General features: G+C 43.5%; 1 pseudogene; it reads right to left on the bottom strand.

The window, feature by feature from the left end:
* Positions 1-4,538: 4,538 nt before the first annotated feature.
* On the bottom strand, positions 4,539-6,554 carry LOC141989970 (E3 SUMO-protein ligase KIAA1586-like; annotated as a pseudogene).
* Between the last annotated feature and the right edge of the window lie 9,965 nt (positions 6,555-16,519).

Below are 16,519 nucleotides of genomic sequence, written 5' to 3'. Positions count from 1 at the left end.
CGTGCACACACACACACAATACACACACGTGCGCACGTGCGCTAATCCACACTGGAACCCACTTCAACAAATACCAAGCAGAGAAACACAAGCTTGTTGCAGGAATATAGGATTCACTCCGCTGCGGGAAAGCAAACTGTACTCCTTATATACATTTACAGTACTGACTACTGGAAAAATATTGGAAAATCGATCTAAAACAGGAGATTTTAATAATTAATTTAGATTTTTTCCGAATAATGGATGTCCCAGCAGCTTCCTCTTACAAGGATAAAGTGGTTGCCAATGGCAAAATAATAGCTTGTTGCTGTAATCCATTTACTACTGGGCAGACCTGCCATGAAATAATCCCCATCACAAAGGGCCTTAACTGATTTGAAAGGGCATGGAGAGTGAACCACGATTCTGCTCTAGAGCTGGTCTCTACAAATTGTAGGGACCTGATCCAAAATCCTTTGAAGTCCACATTTCCATAGATTTCAAAGAGCTTTGGATCAAGCCCATAATGAGGCATTCTGAATGGTGGCCCAAAGGCACTTGCTTTATTGCTGCCTGGTGCTGAACCTGTTCTGTGGACAATGGCAGACTTCAGTCTCCATGGGTGTCAATCCCGCACCTCTCACAAGCACTAAATTCACATAGTAAAAGAGGGAAATGTGTTCCACAACTGCATTGCCATGTCTTTCCCTCTGGCGGTCATATTAAACTCAAATCCCATTATTTTGACAGCAGAGCTATAAGACCTGGAAGCGTAACACAATCATCTTATGTGTAACAATTTGAAAAGCAAAGCTTCAGGATATTAACTCTTTTAAATTAAACCTCTCTTCTCATTGCATTGTGCAAAACATTTAGCAAGAGGACCAAGATCTGCTCAAGAAGACTGTTGGGGCACAGGACTCTGAGAGTCTAGTACCTTGAGTATAGGGAAAGAAGGGTCATGGGAAAGGGTTGCCAAGTGAGGTGGCATTAAAAGCCATGGCCAGAGCCTTGGATTGTGGTCTGGCTGATTGTTCAAGCTGCATTAAACAGCTGGAAAGCTCCCCTAAGCAGGCAGCTGAGGATTCCCCTTGACTAGGGAAATCCCTGAATGGTGTAAAGCTGGTGTGGCCGACTTTATGTGACCCGTTCCTGCTCCCCGGCCAAGGGAACACTGAGGTTAATAGGACTTATATCCATGCTTAAGTGCTTTGTTGAATAGTGAGTGACGGCTGAAGTGGGCCTGGAATGGGGATATTAAGGAGCGGGGAAGGTTGGGGGGGGGCAGGAGGAGGAGGAAAGCTTGATGGTGGATTTTTTAAGTGTTCTTGAGACAAAGTAGAGTGTTGCAGGTAATACAAAGTGAAACACAATGGACCAAATCAATCCCTTGTGCAACTCCGCTGATGCTTAAGTTATATGGGTTGCATAAGGGATGAATTAGACCCATTATATTAAAAACACTACATCTGATTCTCCCCTTCCTTTGGGCCAGATTCCCAGTTCATGTAAATTGGTGTAGTTCCATTGACTTCATTGAATTCCCATTTGCACCAGCTGAGGTTCTGGCCTTTACACTGGTGTTACACCAGTGTAACTATTGACTACAGTGGACTCACGTCTGATTTACAGAGGGGTAAGTGAAAGGAACGTCAGGATTCATATATAATTCATATATAATTCAGTGAACCTGAGAACCAGTGAACCTGAGAAATTTGCACAGGTGTAACTACATTAATGTTGCTACCCTGGTGCAAAATACAAACCTCTGATGTAGATGAGTCATTCCAATGTGAAGAAAGGTTTGCTTCTGTAACATACCAAATTACATTACAGCTAGGGTAAACTGTTTTATATTGGTTCGCCTATTTGCCTCTGGGGTTGCAGGGGTGTAATAACACTGTGGCAGCTACACTAGTGCAGATTTCTCAAGTGCAGACAGGGCCTTAATGTCCTCAGAAATCTCAGAGCTGGGATGGGTCAGAAAATGGGAAAAGTGGGTTAAATCCTCAGGAAAGAGGTAAAATACACATGCTTGTATTCCAGTTTCCACATTGACCTACTAGCCCACCCAGACACATCACCTGACCTCACTTGGGTGGCTTTTACTGCCCTCATTGTTCCTTTTAAAACTCAAGTGGATTTCATTCAACACACTAAATGGAAACTCTTTTAATTGCCTTAAAGTTGAAATACAAAAAACAAAACAAAATCACCACCCCCACAGCCCAATATCCCACACAGCCATACCCCCAGATTTAAAATCCACATGATCTCTGTGTGTATATAGTGGATTTCCAAATGCAAGATAAGGCTGCTTCTATTTGTCTATCATCTATTCTTTGCATTGAAGGCAATCATGTATATGGCATGAGAAGTGAAGGAATAGATGAATTAATAATACAAGAAAAGAAAAGAAAAGAAAAGAAAAGAAAAGAAAAGAAAAGAAGAAAAAACCCTATGAAAAATATACTACTCAGCATCTCAGAGTTTCCAGCAGAGCGCAGATGCGGTAGCCACGTGTCTCTTTGTCAGCTAAGGTTCAGAGTTGCTTCTGATTGGGTCCTGGCTCGCGTCCTGGAACCCTCGCTCTGTTTCCTCAGGCCCCCTGGTGCTTCTGAGTTACCTCCAGCCCCTTTGGTCAGTGATTAATGGTGACCATCAATCAACCATTCCTGCAACAAATGCAATAGGCAGTTTGCAATAAACCTTTAAAAGCCCTGCTCCCCCTGCCTTTCCCCCTTTAAAACCTCATGCTGAGATTATAGCATGAAATAAACCAGGATTCATTCAGGGTGTCTGGAGAACAGGTCTCCTGTTCTTTTCATATTGAAATGGGGAGGTATCAATAGCTCCTTTGAAGTTTGTTCCACAGGGCAAAAATATTGTCTTTGGATAACGTGGAAGAGAACCAGTAATGGCACAGTCTGAGTTACAGGGAATTGTGTTCTCATAAGGAACCTTATTAACCTGCTTAAAGGTCCCTGCATAGAACAGGGAATTTATTATAACTGAAAATAACGTGTAAATTCTTCATAGGACTATTAAAGTGTTCAGTGTTTTACTGAACTATGATGATTATTTGTGCTACAGTAGAGCCTGGGGACCCCAATTGTGCCAGGCACTATACAAACAGAGTAATGGATGGGTTCTTGCCCTGAAGAGCTTATGAGGGTCATGATGATGACTTATTAATTGTATTACAATCCTGCCTAGAGGTCTTAACCAAGATTGGGCCCCCTTTGTACTAATAACCATGAAATATCAGGGAGATAGAAAGAAGAGCTATCTCAGAATTTCTTTCACTGGTTTTGAATCTGTTTGAGCATAAGGATAATGGAGCAGAGATGGCGGAGTAGAAATCATCAGGTCATTATTCATTTAGGGCCTGCCGAGATTCTAGATTAGAATTTGCACTGGTGTAGTTATTCGGGGTAAGTTGCACTAGCACCAGTGGTGAAAGTAACTTAAATTTCTTAGCGGTACGGTTGTATCGCAACCCACCTCCACTCCTACACGCTTAACTTCATGGATCCCTTTGCATGACTTCAGTACAGGAATTAAAGCTACTACTACCAATAATGTCTCTATTGGAATAAAAGCCTGAACTCACTGTCACATTTCTCTCCTCTCCTCCAATGTAAGGGAGCCCCCATGGAGAGAAGACCGCATAAGGGGGAGGGGAAGAGAATCTATGTACGAACCAGACTCAAAGGAAACGCAGCAGGCAGAGGGAGGGGGAGGGAGCCTCAGCCAACCTCACCAAGCTTTGCAGGTGCAAGAGAAAAGTCCCCACAGGCTCTGACACTGGTTTGCACAGCATGGGATCCTGCGCCAGTCCTCCCGGCCCCAGCCCTTTCCAATCGTGGCCACAGGCCAAAGCCACCAGCTCCACCACTCTGCACAGCTGTGGGACAGAGCCGGGTTAGCTACAAGAGGATGCCCAGGAAATGCCCCCTTGCCCGTGGCAGCAGCCTGTCCCTTACCATCCCAGCTCCGATTCCAGCTCACAGTAATGGGCTAGCAGCCAGGGTGTCTTTGTTGGAGCCATCGGTCCACGAATATGGCGCCGCTCCCCCCGCCCTGCCCGTGCTGGAGGAGCTGGAGGGAGGATGAGGAGGGCATGGTGACTTTGTTCCAGCATGCTGGGACTCCGGCCGGTGGCTCCCTCCTCCTCAGCCAGGCTGCGGAAGGCGGATAGGCTCGATGCTTCACCCGTGCCTCGCACTCAGCAGCGGGTACAGCTCCTCTCCAGTTTGCGGCAGGGAGGAGTGGGATTGGCTGGTGGAGAAGCCCAGCGCTGCCAGGAAAACTTACAGCTTCAGCAGCTACTGCTCTGCCAGGCTGCAGGAGTGAGCGGTGCACGAGAGCCGCCTGGGAGGGAGGAGGGGAGGAGGGTCCGGGGGCAACAGCAACACACACAGTGATGGGGGGTGGCGGCTGGGAGCTGCAGCTGCAAGGGGAACCCACAGCAAAGCCGCCCCAGCCCCCCTCCAGTGGCTCGGTCCTGGCGCGTGGAAGATGTGAGCGGGGGCATCCGGGGAGAGACTGGAGCAACCTTATAGAAACTCCCACATTGGCCCGTACAGCTGTTATCGCTACTCTCCCTGTTGTCGTGCCATGCCTCGAGATGAATGTGCTGCACGTCGGCCCTTTCCAAGCCACAATTTCACATATGGCATGGGATTCCACTGAGTATAAGGAGGTCCCACACATGAAATGAATAGCAAGTTGGCTACATGACGAGCGATAAGTGCAGTCTGTTTCACTGTAATTATTTTGTTCATCGCACTGAATCCCCTTTCATAGTCAGCATTGCTTGCAACAAGGGTGTCCACTGCAAGGATGAGTTTTTTAAGTTTTCCAGGAACGTTTTTTCCTCCAGAAGCCTTGAATTCCACAAATCCCAAGTGTGTTTCCTGTTGATTGATTCTCAGTTGATCAGCCAATGCTCTTATTTTCTTTTCTCCAAAGTGGGGATTCTCTTGCCATTTTTCAGGATTCAAAACTGACAAATTGTTAATTAAGTTCTTATAATCAGAAGCCCTTTCTTCGTGTGTGCTTTGATTGGCTTTGTTTGAGGTAGTTGTGAATAGTTTTGTCTTCATGTTGTCAACAGCTGCTTGAAGGACTTGAGACGAGCTGATTCTGGGGCTTTTTCCAGTGCCCTTTAGTTTGCTGTTTTTGGAACATCATGGATTGTTCAGCCTTCTGAGCTTGTTCAGAGGGAACACCTAGGACTATTTTTAGACTTTCGATTCTCTTGATGTATATTTGCATTAGGTTGTCTGCTTTTGGAATGGTCATGTCTTGTTCTTGTAACATCTCAGACAAGTTCTTCAATTCTGTTAGTACGTCCAGCATTAAAGAAAGGTTTCTGATAAAATTTACAGAACACAGCTTTGAGTGTACTTCTTGAAATTTAAGATGTTCTCATCCGACTCTCGATGGGTCTTGTGAGGCAGTCTTGAAGTATTTTGTCAAAGCAGGGTATCTTTGCCAGACTGCACTGATGGATCTCCATGTTGACGCCACCCACCTGAAATTGAACACTTTGCCGATTTTTTGAAGTACAATGTGTAATTCATTGGCACGAGCACTCAGTTCACAAGAGTTTTTTGGTGATTGACTGGACAAGGAATATAATGCATCCAAAAACGCCTTAAAGTCATTTGTACCTCCGGTGACTTCTAAAGCTTCATCAACAGCAAGTTCCAGTCTATGGTGGAGGCAATGCCATAATATCACGTTAGGAAAGTCCATTTGGAGTAGTTTTCCAACACCAGTTTTGACTCCTAACATCACATTTGCACCGTCACTACAAAAGCTGATCAATACTTCCAATAATAGTCTTTAGTGAACCCACAATGCAGCAAGCATTTTAAAATTTCCTCTTTAATGGCTGCCGCTCTCGCAGTTTGCAGCTCAATCGAGTCCAGAAGAAATGTAAGTGGCCTCATAATTCCATCGTAACTGGCTTTCAAAAAAATGATGAGTCGAATTTCCAGCGAGAATAGTCGATTCTTCGACAAGTACAGTAATTTTTGATTTATTATCGATGATTTTGCTGACAATTCTCTTTTTCATTTCAGTGGATATACGATTGCTTGTTGCATAGTAGAACAGTTTGTGTAGACATAAACACCCCATTTCAATTCCGTTGATTTGCTGTAGGTCAATGAGGCTCTTGTAGTCACTGAGTGGTCGATTTGTTTTGGCAATGTAGTAGGCTGTTCAGAATACACGAGCAGTAGTTTCAAATGCCCCTTCTTCACTTTTAGCAGTCAGATTAAGAAGAGTTTCTTTTTTAGCCCTGGCCTGAATTTTTTAGCCTCCATGTGAGCTGCAGATTTCTTATGTTCATTTATTTTTTTGCGAAGGGAGGACAGCTCTGTCTCTTTATTCTTTCCGTAGGAGGATACTTCAGAAGAGGCCCAGTTTAGAGAGAAGTTAACCCTTCTTGCAGAACGCAGCTTCAAATTGGAAATGTCATGGCATACTGTGAACCCAAGTTTACCGCCCAAAGCAAAAAGCCAGTAGTTTTTATTTTTGAACGCCTCAAATTGCATTTTTGACCACACAGCAGGCGATGTTGAGTTTCACTTTTCTTGCCCGGCAATTCAGCAGTTTCATTTGTCTCCTCTCTTTGTGGCGGCTGCGGCTCACCGCACGACAAAGGTGTAAAAGTGTGTGCGTTTTTTCCCTGTGGATGACTTTCAGCTTCTTCATGTGTTGCTCTTCTTTTTGACTGACAATCCCCCATTTCCTCACTTTTACATTTAAACGTACCCCTTAGGGTCTGTTGAACGTGTATCTTCTTAGGTGGCTTTTTTTTTCACTTACTGTTCTACTGTAAATTGCGTGCCTGACAAGACAGACTTCACCAATACGAAGCAAGCGTGGTTAGCATGATGGCAGTATGGCACTCAAAAGCTAACGTTCCGAACAACCACGTGAACGGCTTCCACATGACGAGAAGTAAAAACTGAAAACGGAAGGGGAGCATTTTGTTGCCCTCTTCACTACTGAAGTAAAATGCTTCTTGCTCAATGTCTTTTTCCAGTGAGTCAGGCCACCATTGGTCATAGGGGGCATATTAAGCAACAGGAAACTGGTTAATCAGTTCATTAACATAATTTGGAAACTTACATTTTTTTTAAAAAAAATTGCTGCTTAGAAAAAATGCACTCAGCATCGTTTGGATACAAATATATTGTTTTCAATGACCCCTTATAGTATATTGAGAGAGAGAGAAACACTGGGAAATGTTTTTAAATCACTCTCCCCCCTCCACGCCCCACCCCCCAGCTGAACTTTTATTTGGCCTCTGACAACAATGCCCGGCTGCAAACAGACCTCTTAGAAGTTAGAGCCCTTGCTGAATAGCCCCCTTTCTATACCAGCTTGTTTCCACTGTCACAAAAAAACAACCAGGAGCCACATTTCTTAATCGGGTGTTTGTTCCTGAACCTTGCTCATTGAGGTGTTCACTAGGAATTTGTGTATTAGCCTTTGACAAACTGCTCCTCGTGGTAATCGCTCCATGGGATTGGCTTCAGCAGTAAGGAAGGGATGGCTGGGGTAAGGCTAGGGGTTGCTAATAAGGGTTCTCTCTCCCCCTCAACCAAGTTACTAATTACCAGAGTTGTAATGGGACCCCCAGCATTGGACTGGCTCAGCGCTGCAAGCCCTAGGGAAAGAACAAGACTGGTAGGGGTTTGAACGTTGAAACACCAAGGAAAGTAGCACTGAAAAGCGGACACTACACTAAGCCAGAAAAGCAAAAGTGCTTATTAAATCAGTGACTGCTCTTGTTAAGGAGGCATGAGAAAATCTGTCCTGAGTCTTGGATGGAATTTGTTTAAAGACTTGAGTGTGAAAAATGGACATATGTGAAAACAAAATCTTCTTGCTTGACAGATCTATATATCTATCTCTCTGATCCATATGTGTTCTAAATGTATATATATGTATGGATCTCTCAAAAATGATACTTCAAATTTAAGTGAAAAGCTAAGCAGAGATGAAAGTAAGCCGGTACTGAATGCTTCCACCATTTTCTTACTGGTACGCCGCCGCACTTTCTTACTGGTACACTGTACCAGTTTACTTTCAGCTCTGACTAGCACAAGCTCCAATTTGCACTGGTCCAGCATGTCTATGTGAGGGGCTTGCCTTGCTGATGTAGTTACACGGGTGCAGATTTCCCTAATCTAGCCAACACCTCAGTTCAGTTCAGTCTCTAGCTGAGACTAAAACTGGGCAACCAGGTTAAAGATGGGTGGATAAAAATCTCATGGGATTTTGTTAGGTATTTTATTCCCTGGTGAACAGGGACTCTGGTTGGACCAATGGTGGGGATTACCTATGAGTTAGTTCATAGCATTATTTGTCAAGCATGGTTCTTTTATTAATAACTTCCTGTCCTCACTCATTAGGGAATCATAAGTGTAAAATGGCTGTTGCTGTCCCTGGTTTCAACCACTGGTCCATGTACACTGCAAGAACACCAGTGTTGGGAGACCTCGTTACTATACAGTTGTCTCTCCACACAGTAAAAATAGGGTTCCATAATGGAACCTATTGGTCTTTGGTGTGGTCCAAGGCTTTGGTGTAGTTTGGGGACATAGTTATAACACTGTTAGGCCTCATCTGTATTACAAGATAGGGCTGTTTCAAATGCGCCAGGAATTACGCCAAACTGTAACTTGGTTCCCCAACATGGCGGTTCTTGTAGTTCAGACAGGCTCATAATATGGACGAAGTTCACAATGGAAGGGGAGTATAGAAAGTGCGGGGACCATCTTTTTGTTCTGCTTTGGTACCATGCCTAGCACAGTGGGGTCCTGGTGCACAAATGGCACTCCTAGGCACTACTGCAATACAAATAATAGTTAGTAATATAGGTTCTCCCAATGGTCTTTCCCCTAGGGCCCATACTGTAAAGCGGGAAAGAACTGCTAAAATAAATACCACAAGATTTATTCCCAGCCAAGTTTTCCCTCTTAGGGCAATCCTAACCAGAGAATACAGAGCATGGTCCAGTGGGTAGGGCACTGGAGTGGGCCCCGGTAGATGCGCATTCTAGATTTAGTTCTGCCATTGACGGCTGTGTGACTGTGGGCAAATCACTTCACCTCTTTGTCTGTCTGTTTCCCCTCCCATGCTTTGGCTGTCTTGTCTATTTGGTTGTAAGTAGAGCTAGTTAGGAAGTTTTTTGATGAAAATTTATTTGGTTCGAAAATGCTAATTCGTCAAAACCAAATAATTTTGTGGGAAAGGCTCAGTTTCTACAAAGTTTTTCAACTTAAAGATTTTTTGAAATTGTCAAACTATTTCTTTTCAACATTTTCAAAATGAAAAATTCTGGTTTTCTAATTTGAAATGATGTTTGGTTTTGAAGTGTAATCTTAACAAAAATGTTTGTTTTTTTTTTTAAATGGTCAAATCTGAAGTAAAATGCTTTAGCTGACCCTACCAAAATGATTTTTCAAATGTTTGGTTCATGGAAATTTTCAAGATTTTGACTTTTTGTCCCAATTTGGGACAGGAATTTTTTGTTGTTGTCGATATTTTGAAAATTTTCATGGGATGGGAAACCATTTCCTGCCCAGCCCTAATTGTAAGCAGTTTGGGGCAGGGTCTATCTCTCACTGTTGGTGTGTAGAGCACCTAGCAGAATAGGACACCAATCTTGATGGGTAACTCTAGGCACTACCACAATGCAAATAATAAACATTAATAAGGATAAACACTGGAAAATTCTTATTCTTTTCTTCCCCATTATCCTTACGCTCCCTGGATACAAAGCCAACAGCCTATAAACAAGGCCCTTCATTTTCAGTTTTTATTTTATTTTATTTAAAATTTCCCAGGAATTTATTGATGTTTATTACAAAAATTAAAATATGGGTGAAAATTGGCAGAAAAGATAACAGTTTTCTGGGTAAATATTGGGTTTAATCATCAGGGATGGGAGGACAGAGAAGAGCAACGAAGAGAGAAAAGAGTATTCAAAGTAAAAGCAGTTTAATGCTGTGGTTTATATCACGAACTGTACATTAGCAGTATATACACATTCACGCACATGTGCATGGGTGTGTACCTTTCAATAAATTGCCTTACTTTAACAGGCAGCCTTGCATTTACATTTAGGCTAATTTAATATTCACATAAACACATCTACCTATGTAATATTTTGGATCTTTTTAACATAATCAGTATTTTCAAGTACTTGGGTCCAAAATTCAGATGAAAAATCAGTAAAAACCAAGTAATAGCTTTGTAAAACTCAGGAAATTTTTGGTAAAAATGGAAAACAAAGGGCCTTACTTATACAGCAGTTTTATAGCATGGTTAAAAAATATTCTCTGACTACACCAGTCAGGGAAATCATGCTAGAATGTGTGAACAACAATTGTATTTAAACAAGCCTTGTTGCTATTAAACTCTGGTTTTGCCTAACACATTTTCCACTGTAGAGTGAACAGGGCCAAAGTTTACATCTGTGCTAAACAAAATTTTCTTTCTTTCTTCCTTCCTTTCTTTCTTCCTTCCTTCCTTGTGTTTGGCTTCAGCCCATTGTCATTTTTTGAATTTCTCCTTTAAACAGGCAGGCAAACTGATTGGTTTTGCCTGATTGTCAGAGCAGTTCAGGTATCCAATCATAGCACCAGAGGAGCTTGTGAAACTGCAAATATTTTCAAGATCAAGCCACAGGATTGTTTTAATGGGAGTGACTGACGCCTTTGCTGTGAGATTTTGCTACACAGGTAGAAGAGCAGTTTTACACCCTGCCCTCTATAAATGTCTTTTCCCCCCACCCCCTCTCATTTGCTGAATAATCACTGAAATGCTTTGTCTCATATAAGAAATGAAGTTTTATGTGCTTGCTTTGTTTGCCCATGGAGTTCTTTCCAGTCATGAACCTCATTCATCAGTATGCAAATTATCAAATGAAATCCAATACCCAAAGCAATTAAATCACCGCCCTAATGCCTGAACACACCATCGTTTCTGAACTACGTCTTTATCAGCTTCAAATATTTCTCTCTTATTTGAATGCCTTGTTTTTACTGGGTGTTCAGAGCATTTTGAACTGTGCCATACATGTGTTGACAGTCACTATTGCATACATTGAGGTGTGTATTGCTGTGTGTGTGTTTGTGTTTTAAAATTAACAAAGGGACAGATCCTCTGTTGCTGTGAATTGTAATAGCTCCACTGCCTCTGATGGAGCGATGCTAGTTCAGACCAGTAGGGTCTCTCTCATTTTCTTTTCCCCTAATAATTCTATTAAGTCAACCTCACATCTTTGCTATAATAGTCCAAGACTGGGTTCCACTCAGTTCTCCAACACTTCTTGGTCCTGACTTGAAATATTCCCTTCTATTCTAACCCTAGAGCTCTGCCAATGCATCTTAGTTTTGACCTCCACACCCATGCTATTCCAGTTCTGAACTCCAGTGCATCTCAGTTCAGCCAAAGGATCTTCATTCTGGTCTGGAACAATCCCTTCTATTCCCTGGGTCATATACCAGAATTTCTGTGCCCATCTGAACTGGATTCTGGATACATTCCTCAGCGGAGAAAACAGAATCCAGAGAGTATTAATTGCTTCTCTTTGATGAGTGGTCTGAACAGCTCTGCAAAATTCCCAGTCTTTTTAATCTCTCCTCTTATGAAAGCTGTTCCATACCCCTAATCATTTTGTTGACCTTCACTGTACTTTTTCCAATTCTAATATATCTTTTTTGAGATGGGGCAACCAGAACTGCATGCAGTATTCAAGGTGTGGTGCACCATGGATTTATATAGTTCCATTATGATATTTTCTGTCTTATTCTCTATCCCTTTCCTAATGGTTCCTAACATTCTGTTCACTTTTTTAACTGCTGCTGCACATTGAGTGGATGTTTTCAGAGAACTATTCATAATGACTCCAAGATCTCTGTCTTGAGTGGTAACAGCTGACTAAGACCCCATCATTTTTTATGCATAGTTGGGATTATGTTTTCCATTACTTTGTGCATCACTTTGCATTTATCAGCATTGAATTTCATCGGCCATTTTGTTGCCCTGTCACCCAGTTTAGTGAGATTCCTTTGTAACTCTTCACCATCAGTTTTGCCAACTTTGCACAACGAAGACTCAGGCTAAATCATGTGAGTGCCATTAGTCCTCCAACATCTTCCCACAATTCCCCCGTGTGCCCAGAAGTACAGATAAGTTGTCCCAAAATTCACTGGGCAAGAATCATGGAGCCACTCAAAGAACCATGGGACATGCCCTGAGAAGTACTACAATACACACAGAGAAGTGCAGCTCCAGTGAGGATACGATACCTCAGCGAGGGCTTTACAGTACGGCCACTTGCACCTGGCTGTCAATCACCCAGGTTAACTCTGCAGTGAAGATGTACCTGAAATGACTGGCCCAAAGTCACACAGCAGGTCTGTGGCAGTCGTAGGACTAGCATCCAGGTCTTCTGAGTCCCAGTTCAATGCCCTATCTGCTAGACCATACTATAGAAATCACCCTTTGACCCTTCACCCCTAGGGTAAGCCTATTTTACTGCTGCACATTGTGGTGTACATACATATGCTGAGCCTTTGTATGACACAGAGATCCATGCATGGATGGGGTGGTATACAGAGCTGAGCTTTTTCAATGTCTAGGGTTAAGCAGAACTGTTTTTTATTTCTCTTTCTCAAACAACCCAAGAGTCTTTTAAGGACTCTAGGGCCTGATCCCATTCCCATTGAAGTCAATGAGTTTCCAGTCAGGCCCTTTGTGAGGTAAAAATGACTCCTTGAGGTGGCTAATGGACTTTTCTGGGGGAGGGACAATTATAGGGGACCTTGCAGAGCCCTTCAGTACCATGGTTGCACTCCACAAAGTGCTTCCTGTGAAGAGACACTTGCTCTGCACAGACACTGCCTGTCCTGTTTCCAGGATGCACACTGAAAGCCATAGTCTATTCGATAGTCCAACCATAATATAAGAAAGACACAGCAAACAGAACAAGCTGAAAATCTCAAAAGGAGAAAAAAGGAGGAGGGGTGGATAGGAAATGTGGAGAGAAGGTGGCAGAAAACAAAATTCACATTTAAGGTGAAATCTGACATACCTTTCTCCTTGAACATTTACCAGTGAACTGGGCCCAAAATAGGATGTGAGGGTTGAAAAGGAGACAAGTAGGGAGATCTGTGTGTGTGAGAAGGACAAAGGCTAAGTTTCCACTTACATTTTTGCAGAATTCCCTTCAAACGTCCATCCCTCACCTTGCCAAATCTACCACCATGTGGAAAAAGAGTGGCAGTTCTAATGCCTCCTCTAATGTGGTGCTTTAAACCTGCCACTCACCATGCAAATTAAGCTGCAGGGACAAAGAGATGAGGGACAGGAAAATAAACTCACACAACTACCTGTGGGTACTGTATCCCACTAAGCATCTCTAGCCTGTGCAGAAGTCAGAAAGGTACCTGGGTTGACATCTCAGATAATGCCTTCCTGACAGAAGGTACCAGTTTGTTTTGTAAATAGCACCCATGAAAAGCATTAGATTGTGGCAGGGTAGTCACAGGGCTGGAGTGGAGCCTTCTGGGGAGTTCAGGGCTGGACAGAGCAGGATCTATCATCTTTTGGTGTGGTGCTGGTTAATTCCCTACCAGTGGCCAGAGAGTTGGGATGATACAAGGGTGAACCAAGGGCCCAACCTCTTCTGTGTTTGTAAGGGGGGGGGGGGGGAGTTCCTTATTTTCCACACTTCAGCAGATGCATGTACAAGATCAGGGACAATATGTAAGTCTTTGTGGGTGGCTATTTCTCTCCCAGACAGCTGGCAACAGTGTGATATGCCCTCAGGGTATGCTCTGCCAGTGTTTTGGCATGAGTGCTTACTGATGACAAAATACTGGCACCCTAAATCCTGGTTTGTGTGGTTTCGTGGGTGGAGTCAGGCAACACAGGAGATAGCTCTTGCCTGCTCATGCAATTTCAATTATGTTCAGACTCTTTCATCTTTTAATAAACTCAATTGTTATTTCCCCCTACCCCCACAGCTTGCCTCCGGACTCTTTAATTACACTGACTCCATGCACAACACCCCTGTGACGGAGATAATTCCATAAGTGAGGTTGCTGTGTTAGCCAATCAACATCTGTCACGGTGATGACAAGGTTCCTGGCAGGAGCCTTCTTGTGGGGTTGTGTTGAGATTTTCAAAGCCTTATAGGGGATTTGGACACCCAGTTAATGGGACCTGGGCATCTAAATCACTTAGGTAGCTTTGAAAATAGCCACATTTCTACAGTGGCAACATTCAAAACACTGGATACACCCGTTTTGTGCCATACAGCAGTTGCCATACACCAGGCAGTCAGATACCTGACCTCCAGGTGAGTGGGTGGATACCTCCAAAGTTATCAAAACTTCTTTGATGAAGCCTGCTGACTCATCTCAAAGGCACACACAAAGAAACCTACAAAGAAACTGAAAAATAAACTCGTTCTTTGACATAGCACAGTGGAAGGGGGTGGGGGTGAGGGAGAGCCTAACTATTAAAAATCTCCCTTAAAATGTTATGAAATAATATTTTTGCTGTTGGAGCACAACAGGTGTGGAGACTCTGTCAGGTAGACACAGCCTTTGGTAGGGCAGCCTGCCAAGTCTGTTTCCTTACATAAATCTTTCCACTTCAAGGTATGCAATTAATCCAGGCTCCGGCCTCCATTCACCACAGAGCTTCTTTGTACACAAGGTGTATTAATCATCAGAAGGGACTTTTGCACCTCTGCTATCATTCCTGCATTACTGACTGGGCACAGGTACAAAGCTCTTAAAGGGCCAGCATAAAACCAGGCACCTTCCTGCAGAGGGTCTTGGCTGTGGAATTTGAGGCCAGGCAGTCAGAGGTGTGTGCATGGGGGAGATTCTCTTACAGCATGTGACTGCACTATTTCAGGTTACAGACAATTTCCTGCTTTTATGAGAAAACCCAATACATCAGATCTTCTATTACAGCTTCCATAGAAATAAAGCCATTAACAAAACAATAATAATCCCCCATTCCAAGTATCCTGGGAAGATTTCAGAATAACGATTAGAAAGAATGATGCCAAGGCAAAACCAAGATGTCTGACTCTGCAAGTGTGTGCATGTATGCTTGTATATTTAGTGTACATATATGTGTATAGCAATACCAAAACCCTCCTGCCAGCACCTAGCCTGACTAGTTAGGCTGGGAACTAAAATGGGCAGGGGATCAGTAGGAATGGGATCCTTCCCCCAGGCCTGCTGAGCTGCTCCGCACCTCTTGTGTGCCCCTACCCCAGAGATTCTGTGCAGTGACATCCTCTCCACAATCCTGCAATGACCCTTCCTTTGTCCAACACTAGTTCCACAGTCAGGAGGCTTTCTGCTGCCACCGTTGTCCCTAAGAGTATAAATGCCTGTAGATGTGTATACAGTACCTATATGTTTGGATGTGTTCTGGGTACATATGAGTGTATACACAAGATAAGGTTCCAATTTCCTTACATTTAATGGGTTTTTGGTCAATTGGAGTGACAGGAACAAGTGCCAGCATTTGGGTCCACAGCCTCCAGCCTGGGGTTTGTGGTTCAGGCCCCGTCTCGAACGTGAGCATGCATATGGTGTTGGGTGGAGATCCCTAGTTTTATGCTAAATTCTCACCTCCCCACTCAGCCTTCAATGACTTGAGCTATGGTTTGGCACCTGAGATGCCTTCATACCACCATTCTGCTGTGTAATAAAGATACACTCCAGTGACTAGTTGTGGAAGAGACCACTGGGCTCAGCTTTGATGACATACCAGGGCAGGGACTGCCTCTTACTCTGTGTTCCTGCAAGAAATAGCCAGGGGGGCCCTGATCTATGTTGAGGCTTTCAGGTGCTAGCGGAATGATAATAAATAATAATAATCTGGGGGGTCTCCCCTCTCTCTCTCAGCTCCAAGGACCAGTTTCTTGTCCTCACTTCTCCAGTTAGCAATTCCTGTTTCATTTTGAAAGTGGACTTTATTGGGCACCAGAACAATAGCACCGCTCTCTCACTTTTGTTAGCTCTCTTCCGATTGCTTTTGGAAGGAACCCAGGACCTTGAGTTTAGCTGCCTTTCTGGCTACAGGTAAACTCTGTAAATCTTTACTGTGAAGTAAATTTCTTTAACTTGGATTGGGTCCCTAGGAGGGGGTGGGGATTTGGCGGGAAAGAACATTAAAAAAATCACAACAGCTGGCTAGCATTGCTGTGTGTGTACCCAGAGCTCCCATATCTCCAAGGCCTTGTAAAGATTACAGATGTACTTCTTCAAAGCAGCAGAGATTGGAGTGTGGGGAAATCGCGCACCCACCCTCCCTCACTAAGGCTGTGCGGAAGCACAGAGAGGCCTCTCAGATCCATCTGCTCATGAAGGGTCAAGGGCTGGGCCTTCATACACGCGATAAATAGGGTGGGAGGGAGTCATTAGTGAGGCTGGTGCTTATTAAATGCTTCAAATAAAACTGAACTTTGCTCATC

The sequence above is a fragment of the Natator depressus genome, chromosome 6, assembly GCF_965152275.1.
Source record: "Natator depressus isolate rNatDep1 chromosome 6, rNatDep2.hap1, whole genome shotgun sequence".
Classification (NCBI taxonomy): Eukaryota; Metazoa; Chordata; order Testudines; family Cheloniidae; genus Natator; species Natator depressus.
This window is presented reverse-complemented; position numbering and strand designations above follow the sequence as displayed.